At 50.4% G+C, this 14,410-nt stretch overlaps 1 protein-coding gene across 7 annotated transcripts in view; it reads right to left on the reverse strand.

Moving 5' to 3' along the window:
- Nucleotides 1-14,410, reverse strand: part of LOC142575940 (E3 ubiquitin-protein ligase MIB2-like) — a 291,148-nt gene that overhangs the window by 177,347 nt on the left and 99,391 nt on the right. Inside the window, exon 1 of one of the 7 annotated variants that reach the window (XM_075685768.1) lies at nucleotides 3,093-3,223. The exons of the other annotated variants lie outside the window; for them this stretch is intronic. The gene's annotated coding sequence lies outside the window, so the exon portion shown is untranslated. Of the gene's footprint in view, nucleotides 1-3,092; nucleotides 3,224-14,410 lie in introns of those variants that run through there. 7 annotated transcript variants of the gene reach the window in all.

A 14,410-nucleotide genomic window follows, 5' to 3' on the forward strand; every position in this document is an offset into this window, starting at 1 on the left:
AAAAAAAAGCGCCTTTTTAAATCTGCTAAACCAAGCCGTACCAATGCTCGTTGGTCAGCCTACAAACAGAGTGCCGATGAGTACGCGCAGGCCCTAAAAGACGCCAAAGACAAGTTCCTAAGCAGCACATTACCTTCTATGCTTAAAACCAAACCCAAAAAAATTTTGGCGCACGGTTAATTTTGAAGACAATAACATAATAACACTCAGTGACGTTAAGCGTGACGCTATACCGGCCAACCAGAGTTCCGGAGTATATCTAAACGAAGTTTTCAAAAACATTTCTCGTTACCCAGCAATTCCACTCCGCCACACCTACGACTATATGACCGTGATGTAATGTTCCCTCTCATTATCAGCTATGATGGTGTCGCAAGCATTATTAGGTTACTAAAACCATCCTCTGCGCCGGGTAGTGATCACATTAATGTGAAATTCCTTCAAAGCAGTTTGTTACGCATCCATCATCTTAACTAAAACTTTCCAGCAATCATTGCACGATGGTTTTCTTCCAACCGAGTGGAAAGTCGGGAAGGTAATTCCAATTCATAAATAAGGCAATAAGCATTCCCCTCTAAATTACAGACCGATTTCGCTCACAAGTATACCTTGTAAGATACTAGAGCATATCTTGGCTTCTCATCTAGCTACTTTTTTTTTTGAGTCTCATTGATTTTTCGCACCATCACAGCATGGATTTCGCAAATCGTACTCGTGTGAAACTCAGCACTTTTTGTGCACAAACTAAACACCATTCTTGAAAATAGGTTCTTGGCTGACTGCATTTTTCTTGACTTTGCTAAAGCCTTTGACAAAGTGTGTCACAAACTGCTCATCTATAAATTATGACTACTTCAGCTCGATCCTTGCATTTTAAGGATTGAAAGTTTTCTTGCTAACCGTTCTCGGTTTGTTTCAGCTAACGGCGCGAATTCTGAAGAATGCACAGTCCATTCTGGTGTACCGCAGGGCTCAGTCCTCGGTCCTCTTCTTTTCCTCATCTATATTAACGATTTATCATCCTGCGTTTCCTCATCCGTTCATTTGTTTGCCGATGATTGCGTAATTTTCCGAGAAGTAACAAGTCCAAATGACGCCGCTCTTCTTCAAGCTGATATTAACACAGTCTTTGAGTGGTGTAATACATGGCTTATAAAATCAAGCATTAAAAAATGCAAATCCATGCGAGTGTCTAGAAAGATTACTAGTTTACCCATTTATCACCTAAATAACTCACTACTCGACAGCGTGTCTTCATATAAGTACCTCGGAGTTTACATCAGTAGCAATCTAACATGGGATACTCACATCTCTCATGTTGTCTGCAGTGCTAATCGCATGGTCGGATATCTTCGTCGCAACTTTGCAAAATCACCTTCGTCTCTCAAACTAATGCTTATAAAACACTCATTCGCCCGAAGTTAGAATATGCCGATTCGGTTTGGGATCCGCATTATAATAATTTGGTACATTCGCTTGAAATGGCGCAAAATAATTCGTTCTGTTTTATACTCTCTAATTACAACCGAATCGCGAGCATCACGCCTATGAAAGCTAACCTTAATCTACCTACGCTTTCTCGACGTGCGATGCTTCGCTTAAGCCTTTTTCACAAACTGTATCATCATTCATACCTGCGTGATTTACTAATTCTTCCTCCCCATTACGTTTCGCACCGTCTGGATCATGCTCATAAAGTTGGCATTCCGTTGTGTAAAACAGAATCATTCCTACAGTCCTACAAACCACTCACATCAAATGATTGGAATTGCCTTCCCAAATTGGTAGTAACAATTTCAGATCATGAAAAATTTGTGACTTCATTAACCAATGCTCTGTAACATCTTGTTTTAGTCCGACTCTTTATAGCTATGATTGTATAATTAGAAAAATTGGAACTGCTTCTTTATATATATATATATATATATATATATATATATATATATATATATATATATATATATATATATATAGTATTTCTTTAACATGTATTTTGCTTCTTCATAACTACTATTGCATAATTAGAAACATTGCGCTGCTTTTCGTCGTTAAAATTTCTTTGTTTTTCTGTATTTTGGACAACGCCCCTCTGTAATCTCTGTTGACCCCTGAGGGTATCATAAATGAATTAATAAATAAAACATTCCGCCCCTCGAGCACCTGCGCGAGCTGCTGCCGCCGCCTGACTCAAGCGCTCGCCGCATCGCGATGCAATGCGCTCCGAGTTTTCTCCTAAATGTGAAACAGACTGTACATCGCCCTTCGTCTATAGGCGGGTCTCCGACGAAGAGAGATAAGGCGCGACGGAAGTTGAGCGTCACTCCCCAAGAAGAGACAGCGCGGCGCGATATCCGCCGCGCCGCTACTTGAGGACGCATGCGGCGACTTCGGTCCAATCCCGAATATCGTGGCGTTGAAGCGGCGGCGAAATATCAGCGAGTTGCAGAAGATCCGGAGTTACGAGCCAGCGTTACCGAGCAAAAGCGTGCGTGCAACTAGATCCGTCGACAAAACGATCCGGGCCTGCGAGTCGTGGAGAACTTTCAGCGGCAAGTTCGGAAATCTATGGGAGGTGCCGGCAGACTGTTTACCCGCGAGTTTCTAAGCAGTGAGTTTGGCCACAGTTGCCGAGTTTGTGATAGGCTGTGGTTTGACTCGAACCTGTGTAGTTGTACCAGCGGACGAGGACGACGAAAGAAATGACTGCTACTGAAAACAAAACAACACATTTTACATATTTTAACGACCGAGTGTCCATTGCTCTTTGGGAGGCTAACCATGACACCTCGCGGGAAACTTGGCCGAGTCTCCAAGCATAACCACGCATAAACTTAGCCGAACCAAGAATAAGCTAGGAGGGGCCGCCAGCTTCGCTGTTTGCCCAGTGTTCGCACCACAAGTGCGAAGCTGCCCCAATGTTTTATTTTTCATGTTTACAGGCAATAACCCCAGGAGGTTAGGCCCACTAGAATTACTGCATATATCTATGAGCCACCGTAACTGTAATGTCCAATGGATGTCCAGTTCCGTATGTGTCCATGCCAATAAAAACCCAATACCTCGCGGTAGCAAACGAAATATCACGCACTTACCTGTTCATGAGACTCTACTCGTCAGATTAACTCGTATGTTCACGAAGTATCGACTCCCGGAAACGTCAAGTATATTACTTTCGTTCAGGCGAAGTCGTTCAGGCGCGTGCGCAATAACAAAACGTTCCAAGGCTTATCTGTCTGGCTTATCGTCTGCGCTGCTATTAAGGCTCTACGCTCTCAAGGATCTTCTGGCTCGCTGCCAACGTAGAGACAACTTCCCTTTCGACATCGGTATCTACGGCGGCGCCGGATTAACCTAGCCGATAACGCGACACGCACGGACGCTACGAAGGCGTCATCTGACGTGGCGTCTACATGTGTTCGTCGCGCGAGGAGGCAGGCCTTCCGGACGGTCCCACCAGCGTGAGTCACACAGCGGGGCTGAATGCCATGGCAGCGCCGCGCCGCGGAGCTAGCAGCCTGCCGATCTATCAGATTTAGGCATGCGCTGTTCGCGCGTTATCGTACATTCACCTGGCTCACAGATAAACAAGAAATGCACGCACGAAATGCTCGCACGGCGGCGTATCTTGTTTCCTTTCCCGCACGTATTTCCAAAAGCTCGAACGATCTTGCTATGAACGTAATCATAGATATCAATCCCGTACTGTTAAAGAAAGCTATTGAGTCATGCTTGTATATTGACCCACCCTTCCCAGGTAGCACAAAAGAGATACGTAACGTTTTCGTAGCGTTTATCCAAGACGATAAAAACGGGTTAAAGGAGACACGAATGACAGAACTTCGGCAGGAAAACGTCGTATATCTCTACTAATGTCCGGCTTAATTACTTTCTTGAGACGATCTAGAACAGGTCTGCAAGACGTATTCGAAAAGCTGGTCTAGAAATAGGATTGGGAAAGACACAAGTAATCCCTTTGCCAAAACTATTGATAACCAATTTCTAAACGTTTTTAGGACGTTGTCAAAAAGCTGGTCTAGAAGCGGTCTTGAAAGGTTTACGATCATCTGAAGCTAGTTTTCGCGGGTGACGGGCGCGATCAGACATCGTTGTTCAAAACACCCGTTTAGTTTCGCCTCACGCGAAACAAACCTCATTGGCCTAGGCCGTTGGCACGGCCTGGGCCAATCGCGTGAGGTGAAACTGATCGGGCGTTTCGAACAACGATCTCCAATCGCGCCCCAGATGAGTAGAAGCGTCGGTGTTGACTGTCAGAGCCATGGCGCAGTGCCAAGCACTGTTCCCCGCATGGCCGGCGCATCCTCTACCAAGTCGCACGAAAATGAGCCTGTTAGGAATAATAAATCCTTAATACCGCCTTTAGTAAGCTACGATGCTTACAACCACAATGGGAATGACATCCTGCAAAGAACAAATGGCCACGTCTTGGCAGGTGGCCAGACCAAGCCCTTCATGCCAAGAGTGCATGAAATGAAAACATTGTGACAAAGCAAAAACACTTTATTAAAATGTAATGCTTATGCAAGGTTCGAACAAACTGTGTGAGAAATGCAAATAGAAGTAAAAGTACATAAACAATGACAAAAGTCGCAGAAAGGATTCGTAATGAACTCGAAAGTGAACATTCACTAGCACATAAACAAAATTGCAAGTACACATACAAAAATGAACAGAAAAACCTGGAGTGTACTAAAGTGTCTAATTTATCATAGTAAATGTGCACGTGCTATTAGATGGACTAGAGTTATGCAGAAGTGTAATATGATGATTTATTATGAGGCACTAGGCACAGTCTACTTGCACTGGCAGTAGGCGAACGCTGATCGCGCGCACAGCCGACACAAGAACGCCTTCTTCGTCTTCCTCTTCACCACAATGGCCCCCGGGAGAGAAGAGGAGCCATCCTGGCGACTTACGGCGAAGGTAGGATGAGGGGGTCAGAGTACGGCTTAAGTCGGTTGACATGAACCGTGTCACGCCCGCGATGCCTATGGTCGGGTGAAGGTGTCACAGGTTCTACAACATAGGTGACAGCGGAAGTACGGTCTATGACGCGGTAGGGGCCATCATAGCGTGCAAGGAGTTTGGTCGAAAGGCCAGGGCTGTGAGGCGGGACCCACAGCCAAACAAGGGAACCAGTCGGGAAAACTGGTGTAAGCGCGCCACTGTCACGCCGGAGCTTTTGACGGCCTTGAGCAGCGGTCGTAAGGGTTCGCGCGAGCTGCCTACAGTCCTCGGCGTATTTGGCGGCTTCAGACACAGGCGTGCATTCGGAAGCGTCGGGTCGGTATGGGAGCATTGTGTCCATAGTACACGAGGGCTCTCGTCCATACAGCAGAAAAAAGGGCGAAAAGCCAGTGGTAGCTTGTGTGGCCGTATTATAGGCATACGTGACGAACGGCAAAACAGTGTCCCAGTTACTGTGATCCGAGGCGACGTACATAGTCAACATGTCACCGAGTGTGCGGTTGAACCTCTCTGTCAAGCCGTTCGTTTGCGGGTGGTAGGCTGTAGACTTGCGGTTAACGATGCTGCATGCAGCGAGAAGGGTTTGGATGACTTCGGACAAGAAGACACGTCCCCTGTCGCTGAGCAGTTCGCGTGGTGCGCCATGTCGAAGAACGAAGTTCCAAAAGATGAAGAACGCAACTTCGCGCGCAGAGGCCGCCGGGAGTGCGGCAGTCTCGGCGTAGTGCCTCAAGTGGTCGACACCTACAATTATCCATCGTTATCCGAGGAGCTGCAGGGAAGTGGCCCATATAGGCCTATGCCGACGCGATCGAAGGGCCGAGCCGGGCAGGGCAGCGGCTGTAGCTCACGAGGAGGGCGCTGAGGAATTTTACGCCGTTGGCACGCCGCGCAAGCGCGTACGTACTGGCGCACGAAGTGATACATGCCGTGCCAGTAGAAACGCTGCCTTAGCCGAGTATACGTTTTCAGAACACCGGCGTGACCATTATGAGGAGCAGCAGGAAAATAAGCGGATATGTCAGAACGCATGTGTCGTGGTATCACCAGGAGCCATTTGCGACCATCAGGCAAATAATTTCTGCGGTAAAGAACGTTGTCGCGGACAGTAAAGTGAGCGGCTTGGCGACAAAGTGTTCGAGAAGAGGGTGTGGCGGATGGGTCGTGGAGGAAATTCAGCATAGTTGAAAGCAGGGGATCCTGACGCTGCTCGTCCGGCATATCAGCGACGTTGAAGGCTGACATGGATGCGAAGAGCGGAGACACTGAAGCCACAGCACAAGGTAGCGGCGATCGGGAAAGCGCATCGGCGTCAGAGTGCCTACTGCCCGATCGGTAGACAACGCGGATATCATAGTCTTGTAAGCGGAGTGCCTACCGGCCTAGGCGACCTGACGGATCCTTCAACGAGGACAGCCAGCAAAGTGAATGGTGGTCGGTGACAATGTCAAAAGGGCGACCATATAGGTATGGACGAAATTCGACGAGCGCCCAAACAATGGCCAAGCACTCCTTTTCTGTTACTGAGTAGTGTTGCGTTTCGCCTGCGACACGTGGTTTTGCCGGCGCGACTGCGGCGGGGCGGCAGACATTTTGGCCCGATCGTCGTCGCCGCAACACTCATCGCCAGGTGTTTCCAGGCGCGACTGCGGCGATGCGACCGCCTAGGGATCATCCTCGCATTCCAGTCATTGTGCCCGAAACAGGCGATGCCAAAGCAGGGATCTCATTCCAGTCATTGTGCCCGAAACAGGCGATGCCAAAGCAGGGATCTCGTTCCAGTCATTATGCCCGAAACAGGCGATGCCAAAGCAGGGACCATCCTCTCATTACAGTCATTGTGTCCGACCGGCAGCGCCACGACAGGGTGCTACGAGATCGTGCTCGACATGGTGCTACGGCATCGCTACGACAGTGTGCGTCACCATTAGCCCATTGTACATTCACGTGCTCGTCTTTTGAGGGGTTCCTTCTTGCCCTCAACTGCGAGAGTATAAAAACAGCTGCCCCCGGACGCCAAAAGGAGGGCTCCGATTTCTTCTGTTGAGTGAAGTGCTCTCCCGTCTCTCTACTTCGGTCAAACCTGACCGCCAACTCTTTGCGATGTTAAAATAAACAAGTTGTTTCGTTGTTACCAGTCGACTCTTGCTTTGCCGGGACCTTCGGATGCTTCCAGTTGTACCCCAGGCCGCCAGGCCAACGCTACCCTTGGGGCTTGCGACCCAGGTACAACCACGGGCGTCAGCGCCGAGTTCCCAACAGATCGTACAAGCAGTCCGATCCCAAACATCTGGTTGGCAGCGGTGAGATCGCCTCCGACTTCAAACAACGGTCTGCCAGCGGCGAGATCGCGACAACGGAGGCCAGCAGCGAAGAGATGCAGTTGACTGTATGCTGAGCAGCTCAACGACGATCCGGGAGCAGTGCAACGAGCCCTGTGTGACGACTGGTTGCCTGCAGCAGAACGACTGCGCGGAATTCCTGCCTGCGAGGTTTGGTGAGTGCGGGACTTTCTTCTTCTGAGCTTTGCCAGGCTTTTGTTAGTGTTAGAAACAGAGCTGGTAATTGTGGTTGTCGTTGCTGCCGGGTTAGTTGCGGCAAGACAATAATAGGCAGTAGAGAAAGCAGCATTCAGAGCAGCCATGGATTTGAAGTCGTTGCGCAAACCGAAATTGTTGGAGCTTGCAAGAGAGTTGGGTCTGGATGTCTCAGACAAACTAAGAAAACCAGAACTGCTAAAGGCTATTCTTGAGTTAGAGGCTGAGGATGACGAGCTGTCGGAATGCCTTGAGACTATTGAGGAGAGGTCAAAAAGACAGGAGCGCGAACTTAAAGAGCAAAAAGAGAAACAGGAGCGCGAACTTAAAGAACAGAAAGAGCGAGAGCAACAAGAGCGTGACCGTCAACACGCTTTGGAAATGAAGCGTCTTGAGGTAGAAATGGAACGCGCTCGTAATGGAAGTCAGGCACACGGTGCAGGAGAACGAGTATTGTTCAAAATGACTGACCTGATGCGGCCGTTTAAGCTTGGAGAGGACATTGGTTTGTTCCTGGTTAACTTTGAGCGAACGTGCGAGAAGCAGGGGTTCTCTCGGGAAACGTGGCCACAGCGCTTGCTCACTTTGTTACCCGGCGAGGCGGCCGACGTAGTCGCTCGCTTGGATAGAGAGGAAGCAGAGGATTTCGACACAGTGAAATCGAGTCTTCTAAAAAAGTACCGGCTGTCTGCGGAAGCGTTCCGTCGGAAGTTTCGGGAAAATGAGAAAGGCAAAAGTGAGTCATATACAGAGTTTGCGTATAGGCTTATGTCGAACATGCAGGAGTGGCTCAAAGAAGAGAAAGCGTTTGGTGACCACGATAAAGTTCTGCAGTGTTTCGGGCTAGAACAGTTTTATAGTCGGTTACCGGAGAACGTGCGATACTGGGTCTTGGATAGGCCAGACGTTTGTACGGTGGCTAGAGCCGCTGAGCTAGCCGAGGAGTTTGTGACGCGTCGGGCTCGCGGAGCTAAGGACGGTCAAAAGGGTGAATTTGGCTCGAAGTTTGAGAGGCCGAAGTTCACGCCCATGAGATTAAAGGGGGACACGCGTAGTGCGGATGCGAGCGAAAGCAGTCCGACCAAACGTAAAGAGACGGCGGCAGCCAAACGCAGAAAGCGGTTCGAGATGAGGCGAGCGCGCTTGTGTTATACGTGCCAGAAGCCGGGTCACTTTTCGGCGCAGTGTCCGGAAACAACACCAAAAGTTGTGTTTTTTTCAATAGGCAGCACTGACGAGAACATGAAGCTTCTCGAGCCTTACATGCGAGACCTCCTCGTGAACGGGAAAGAGTGCCGGGTGCTTCGCGATTCCGCAGCTACGATGGATGTAGTTCACCCATCTTACGTAGAACCCCATATGTTCACGGGCGAGTGCGCGTGGATCAAGCAAGCCGTGGAAGCTCATAGCGTGTGTCTGCCGGTAGCAAAAGTGCTTATTGAAGGACCTTTCGGAGCGCTTGAGACGGAGGCGGCAGTGTCATCTATGCTGCCACCCCAGTACCCGTACCTATTTTCAAACAGGTCCGATCACCTCCTGCGCGAGAAGGGGCTTTTGTTTGGTGAAGCTAGTGTTCAGGCCTTAACCAGGTCGAAGGTTCGGGAGCTCGCTGCAAAGGCGGTAGTTGCGGGGCCGACGTTATCAAACAACGAAAACGGGTCAGAGGCGCAGCAAGCTGATATTCAGAGCACGCCCGAACTGAATAAACTTGAGTCTGTAACGTTAAAGGCGCCAGATACTGGAGAGGAAACGCCCGACACGGGAAAGTTAGAAGAGCTATCTACTGATTTGCTCATCGCGCCTACGTCAGACGGACTTGATAGGTTGCTAAAAGTCAGCCGGACGGCTTTGATAGCCGAGCAAAAAAAGGATGGCAGCCTGGAAAACGTGCGCTGCAATGTCAAAGAAGGTATCGCCAGGAAAACTGCGCGTTTTGTGGAAAGAGGTGGAGTCCTGTACCGGAAGTATCTAGACCGCCGAGGAGTGGAGTTCGATCAGCTGATCGTTCCTCAATGCTATCGTCAGGATCTGTTGCGCTTGTCACACGGGGGTTCGTGGTCCGGACACCTAGGAGTTAAGAAAACTAAGGACCGTCTCTTGCAAGAGTACTATTGGCCAGGGTGTTTTCGGGACGCAGACCATTTCGTGAGGACATGTGACACTTGTCAGCGGGTGGGCAAACCAGGGGACAAATCGAGGGCGCCGTTGAAATTGGTACCTATCATTACGGAGCCTTTTAGACGGCTCGTTATTGATACTGTGGGACCTCTGCCGGTAACAGCCACGGGGTACAGACACATTTTGACTGTGATCTGCCCAGCGACAAAGTTCCCTGAAGCAGTGCCGCTTAAAGAACTCAGCTCAGTGGAGATAGTTAATGCACTACTGTCCATATTTGCGCGAGTTGGTTTTCCTGCAGAAATTCAATCAGATCAGGGCACAGTGTTTACTAGCGCTTTGACGACAACTTTTCTCGAAAGGTGTGGGGTAAAGCTGTTACACAGCTCAGTGTACCACCCACAGTCGAATTCCGTTGAGAAGCTCCACTCCGTCATGAAGCGCGTGTTGAGAGCGTTGTGTTTTGAACATCGAACTGACTGGGAGCTGTGGTTGCCTGGGGTGATGTTTGCGTTAAGAACCGCGCCGCATGCGGCTACGGGGTTTTCGCCAGCTGAACTGGTGTACGGTCGCTCGCTTCGATCTCCGCTTCGCATGCTTCGAGAATCATGGGAAGGTAGGGGCGACGACCCAGTCGTGGTGGAGTACGTACTTAAGCTCCTCGAACGCTTAAGAAGGGCACAGGAGTTGTCAGGTGAAGCAATGACAAAGGCCCAGCAGAGGGCCAAGGTTTATTATGATCGGACAGCCAGGGCCCGTCGTTTTGAGGTTGGCGATGAGGTCATGATATTGCGCACATCGCTAAACAACAAACTAGACGTGCAGTGGGAGGGCCCAGCACGAATTGTTCAGAAACTGTCGGACGTTAACTACGTGGTAAGTCTGCCAGAAAAGCGGAAAGCACAGCAAGTTTACCACTGTAATCTGCTCAAACCTTATAGACAAAGGGAAGCAGTGGTGTGCATGATGATAAACGTTCCTGAAGAGCTTCCGGTCGAGCTTCCAGGACTAGGCTCAGTGACGAACAGGGAAGACACCGGTCAAGTCATTAGTGACCTTATCAGTAAAGCACCGCTGTCGCCCGAGCAGAAAACCGAACTACACCAGCTATTACAAGAGTTTCAAGGTCTGTTCTCTGAGAGGCCTGGTAGGACTTCTGTACTTACTCATGATATTGAACTTACCTCCCCAGAGCCAGTACGATCCAAGGCGTATCGGGTGTCACCCCGCCAGAGCGATATTATGGAGGCTGAGGTAAAGAAAATGCTACAGCTCGGTGTTATTGAGGCAGGTGAGAGTGATTATACCTCCCCTTTGATTTTAGTTGAGGTACCGGGCAAGGAACCTCGTCCTTGCGTCGACTACCGCAGGCTTAATTCCATCACTAAGGATCAAATTTATCCGATCCCTAACATCGAGGAGCGCCTTGAGAAAGTTAGTAGCGCTCAGTTCATTTCCACCCTAGATCTTGTCAGGGGTTATTGGCAGGTTCCACTTACAGAAGAGGCTAGTAGGTATGCGGCGTTCATTTCACCAATGGGAACATTCCGTCCTAAAGTGTTGAGTTTTGGTTTGAAGAACGCGCCATACTGTTTTTCAAGCCTCATGGATAAAGTGTTGCGGGGACAGCAAGAATTCGCTTTACCGTATCTAGACGACGTAGCGATATTCTCCGCATCCTGGTCTGAGCATGTGGCACACTTGCGGGCAGTGCTAACCCGCCTGCGCGAAGCGGGCTTGACAGTAAAGGCTCCTAAGTGCCAGTTAGCACAGGCCGAGGTTGTCTACCTCGGTCACGTGATTGGTCAGGGTCGTCGCCGCCCCTCTGAAATAAAAGTGGCCGCTGTGCGAGACTTTCCGCAACCGCGCACCAAGACCGATATTCGGTCGTTCTTGGGTGTCGCCGGCTACTATCAGAGGTACATCCCTAGGTACTCTGATATCGCGGCTCCCCTGACGGATGCTCTAAGAAAGACAGAGCCTCAAACAGTCGTCTGGGACGAGACAAAGGAAAGAGCTTTTAGCGCCCTAAAGAGTGCCCTAACAAGCCAGCCTGTGCTACGATCGCCAGACTATACAAAAGGGTTCATTGTTCAGTGCGATGCTAGTGAGCGAGGCATGGGCGTTGTACTGTGCCAACGGGAAAATGGAGAAGTAGAACACCCCGTCCTGTATGCTAGTCGTAAGCTGACCAGTCGTGAGCAGGCGTATAGCGCCACCGAGAAAGAGTGTGCATGTCTCGTGTGGGCCGTTCAGAAATTGTCATGCTATCTAGCCGGCTCGAGGTTTATCATTGAGACGGATCACTGCCCTCTCCAATGGCTGCAGACCATCTCTCCCAAAAATGGCCGCCTCCTGCGCTGGAGCCTCGCTTTACAACAATATTCCTTTGAGGTGCGTTACAAAAAGGGGAGTCTCAACGGTAACGCCGATGGCTTAAGTCGAAGCCCCTAACGTAGGAATCAGCCTCAAAATTGTTTGTTACTGATGTTTTTCTTCCTGAGGCAGGATTTTTTGTTTAACATATTGCTTTTGTTTAGTGTTTCAAAGTGATGATATGCTTTCTAGTGCAATTTTTCAATTTGTGGACGCGTTCTGAATGATGCTAGACTACTGTAAGGAACTAGGCAGTGGTATAAAAAGGGGAAAGAGCCTGGCAGGGCTTAGTGAGGGTTGTGCCGTGCTTGCTGACTGAGCGGTTGAGTTTCAGCGTAGTTCTAACGCTTGCCGGGAACGAGAACAAAAATGTGAACTCTCCCGAAGTCACTTTGCAGTGTCCCGTGCGAACCTGAACAAGAGAACGAGGCCTTCTCTGTGCGCTGCGCTCAAGAAACGTCGAGGGACGCCCGACTTCGGTTATGAGCATCATCGAGCGACATCCCTCCGGACAGCGGATGCAGTCCCCTGTCCATCGGGATCTCCTTCCCCCGGCGGGGCGGTCTGTTGCGTTTCGCCTGCGACACGTGGTTTTGCCGGCGCGACTGCGGCGGGGCGGCAGACATTTTGGCCCGATCGTCGTCGCCGCAACACTCATCGCCAGGTGTTTCCAGGCGCGACTGCGGCGATGCGACCGCCTAGGGATCATCCTCGCATTCCAGTCATTGTGCCCGAAACAGGCGATGCCAAAGCAGGGATCTCATTCCAGTCATTGTGCCCGAAACAGGCGATGCCAAAGCAGGGATCTCGTTCCAGTCATTATGCCCGAAACAGGCGATGCCAAAGCAGGGACCATCCTCTCATTACAGTCATTGTGTCCGACCGGCAGCGCCACGACAGGGTGCTACGAGATCGTGCTCGACATGGTGCTACGGCATCGCTACGACAGTGTGCGTCACCATTAGCCCATTGTACATTCACGTGCTCGTCTTTTGAGGGGTTCCTTCTTGCCCTCAACTGCGAGAGTATAAAAACAGCTGCCCCCGGACGCCAAAAGGAGGGCTCCGATTTCTTCTGTTGAGTGAAGTGCTCTCCCGTCTCTCTACTTCGGTCAAACCTGACCGCCAACTCTTTGCGATGTTAAAATAAACAAGTTGTTTCGTTGTTACCAGTCGACTCTTGCTTTGCCGGGACCTTCGGATGCTTCCAGTTGTACCCCAGGCCGCCAGGCCAACGCTACCCTTGGGGCTTGCGACCCAGGTACAACCACGGGCGTCAGCGCCGAGTTCCCAACAGATCGTACAAGCAGTCCGATCCCAAACAGTAGTTGGCTTCTGTCTTCTTTAAAGTGCGGCTCGCATATGCGACGACGTACTCGTCATAGCCGTCTTTCCTTCGTGCGAGGACTGCACCAAGTCCGATACCGCTGGCGTCCGTATGTACCTCTGTAGGCGCGGTGGGATCGTAGTGTCGAAGAATCGGTGGCGAAGTAAGTAGGCGACGTAGTGGCTGGAAGGCTTCGTCACAGGAAGTTGACCACGCGGAGATGCCGTCGGTAGCGGTAAGCAAATTGGTCAGTGGTGCGATGATAGTCGCAAAATTGCGCACAAAACGCCGAAAGTAAGAGCAGAGCCCTATAAAGCTGCGGAGCGCCTTAGGAGTAGTGGGCGTCGGAAACTCTGCGACCGCGCGAAGCTTGCCTGGGTCAGGAAGCACACCGTCCTTCGATACAACGTGACCCAATATTGTTAACTTGCGAGCAGCAAAACGGCACTTTTTGATGTTAAGTTGAAGGCCAGCAGAGGTAAGGCAGGCCAGTATCTCACGCAAGCGAACGAGGTGCTTCGGGAAACCTGGCGAAAACACCACGATATCATCAAGGTAGCACAGACATGTCTTCCACTTGTAGTTGCGAAGGATGGTGTCCATCATACGTTCGAAAGTAGCGGGCGCGTTGCAGAGCCCGAATGGCATTACGGTAAATTCGTACAAGCCATCGGGCGTGATGAAAGCTGTCTTCTCACAGTCATCATCCGCCATCGGCACTTGCCAATAGCCGGAGCGGAGATCCAAAGATGAGAAGTACTCCGCGCCTTGCAAGGAGTCGAGGGCGTCATCTATCCGAGGCAGCGGACAGACATCTTTACGAGTGATCTTATTGAGTCGACGGTAATCCACACAGAAGCGTATTGACCCGTCCTTCTTGCGTACTAATACTACAGGAGACGCCCAAGGACTGTGGGAAGGGTGAATGACGCCACGGTGCAGCATGTCGTCGACCTGCTCGTTAATGATCTGTCGCTCGGCTGCCGACACGCGGTATGGTCGCTGGCGTAAAGGAGGATGGGAACCAGTGTGTACGCTGTGAGTGACGGTTGCCGTACGCCCCAGAG

The sequence above is a fragment of the Dermacentor variabilis genome, chromosome 3 (assembly GCF_050947875.1).
Source record: "Dermacentor variabilis isolate Ectoservices chromosome 3, ASM5094787v1, whole genome shotgun sequence".
Taxonomy (NCBI): domain Eukaryota; kingdom Metazoa; phylum Arthropoda; class Arachnida; order Ixodida; family Ixodidae; genus Dermacentor; species Dermacentor variabilis.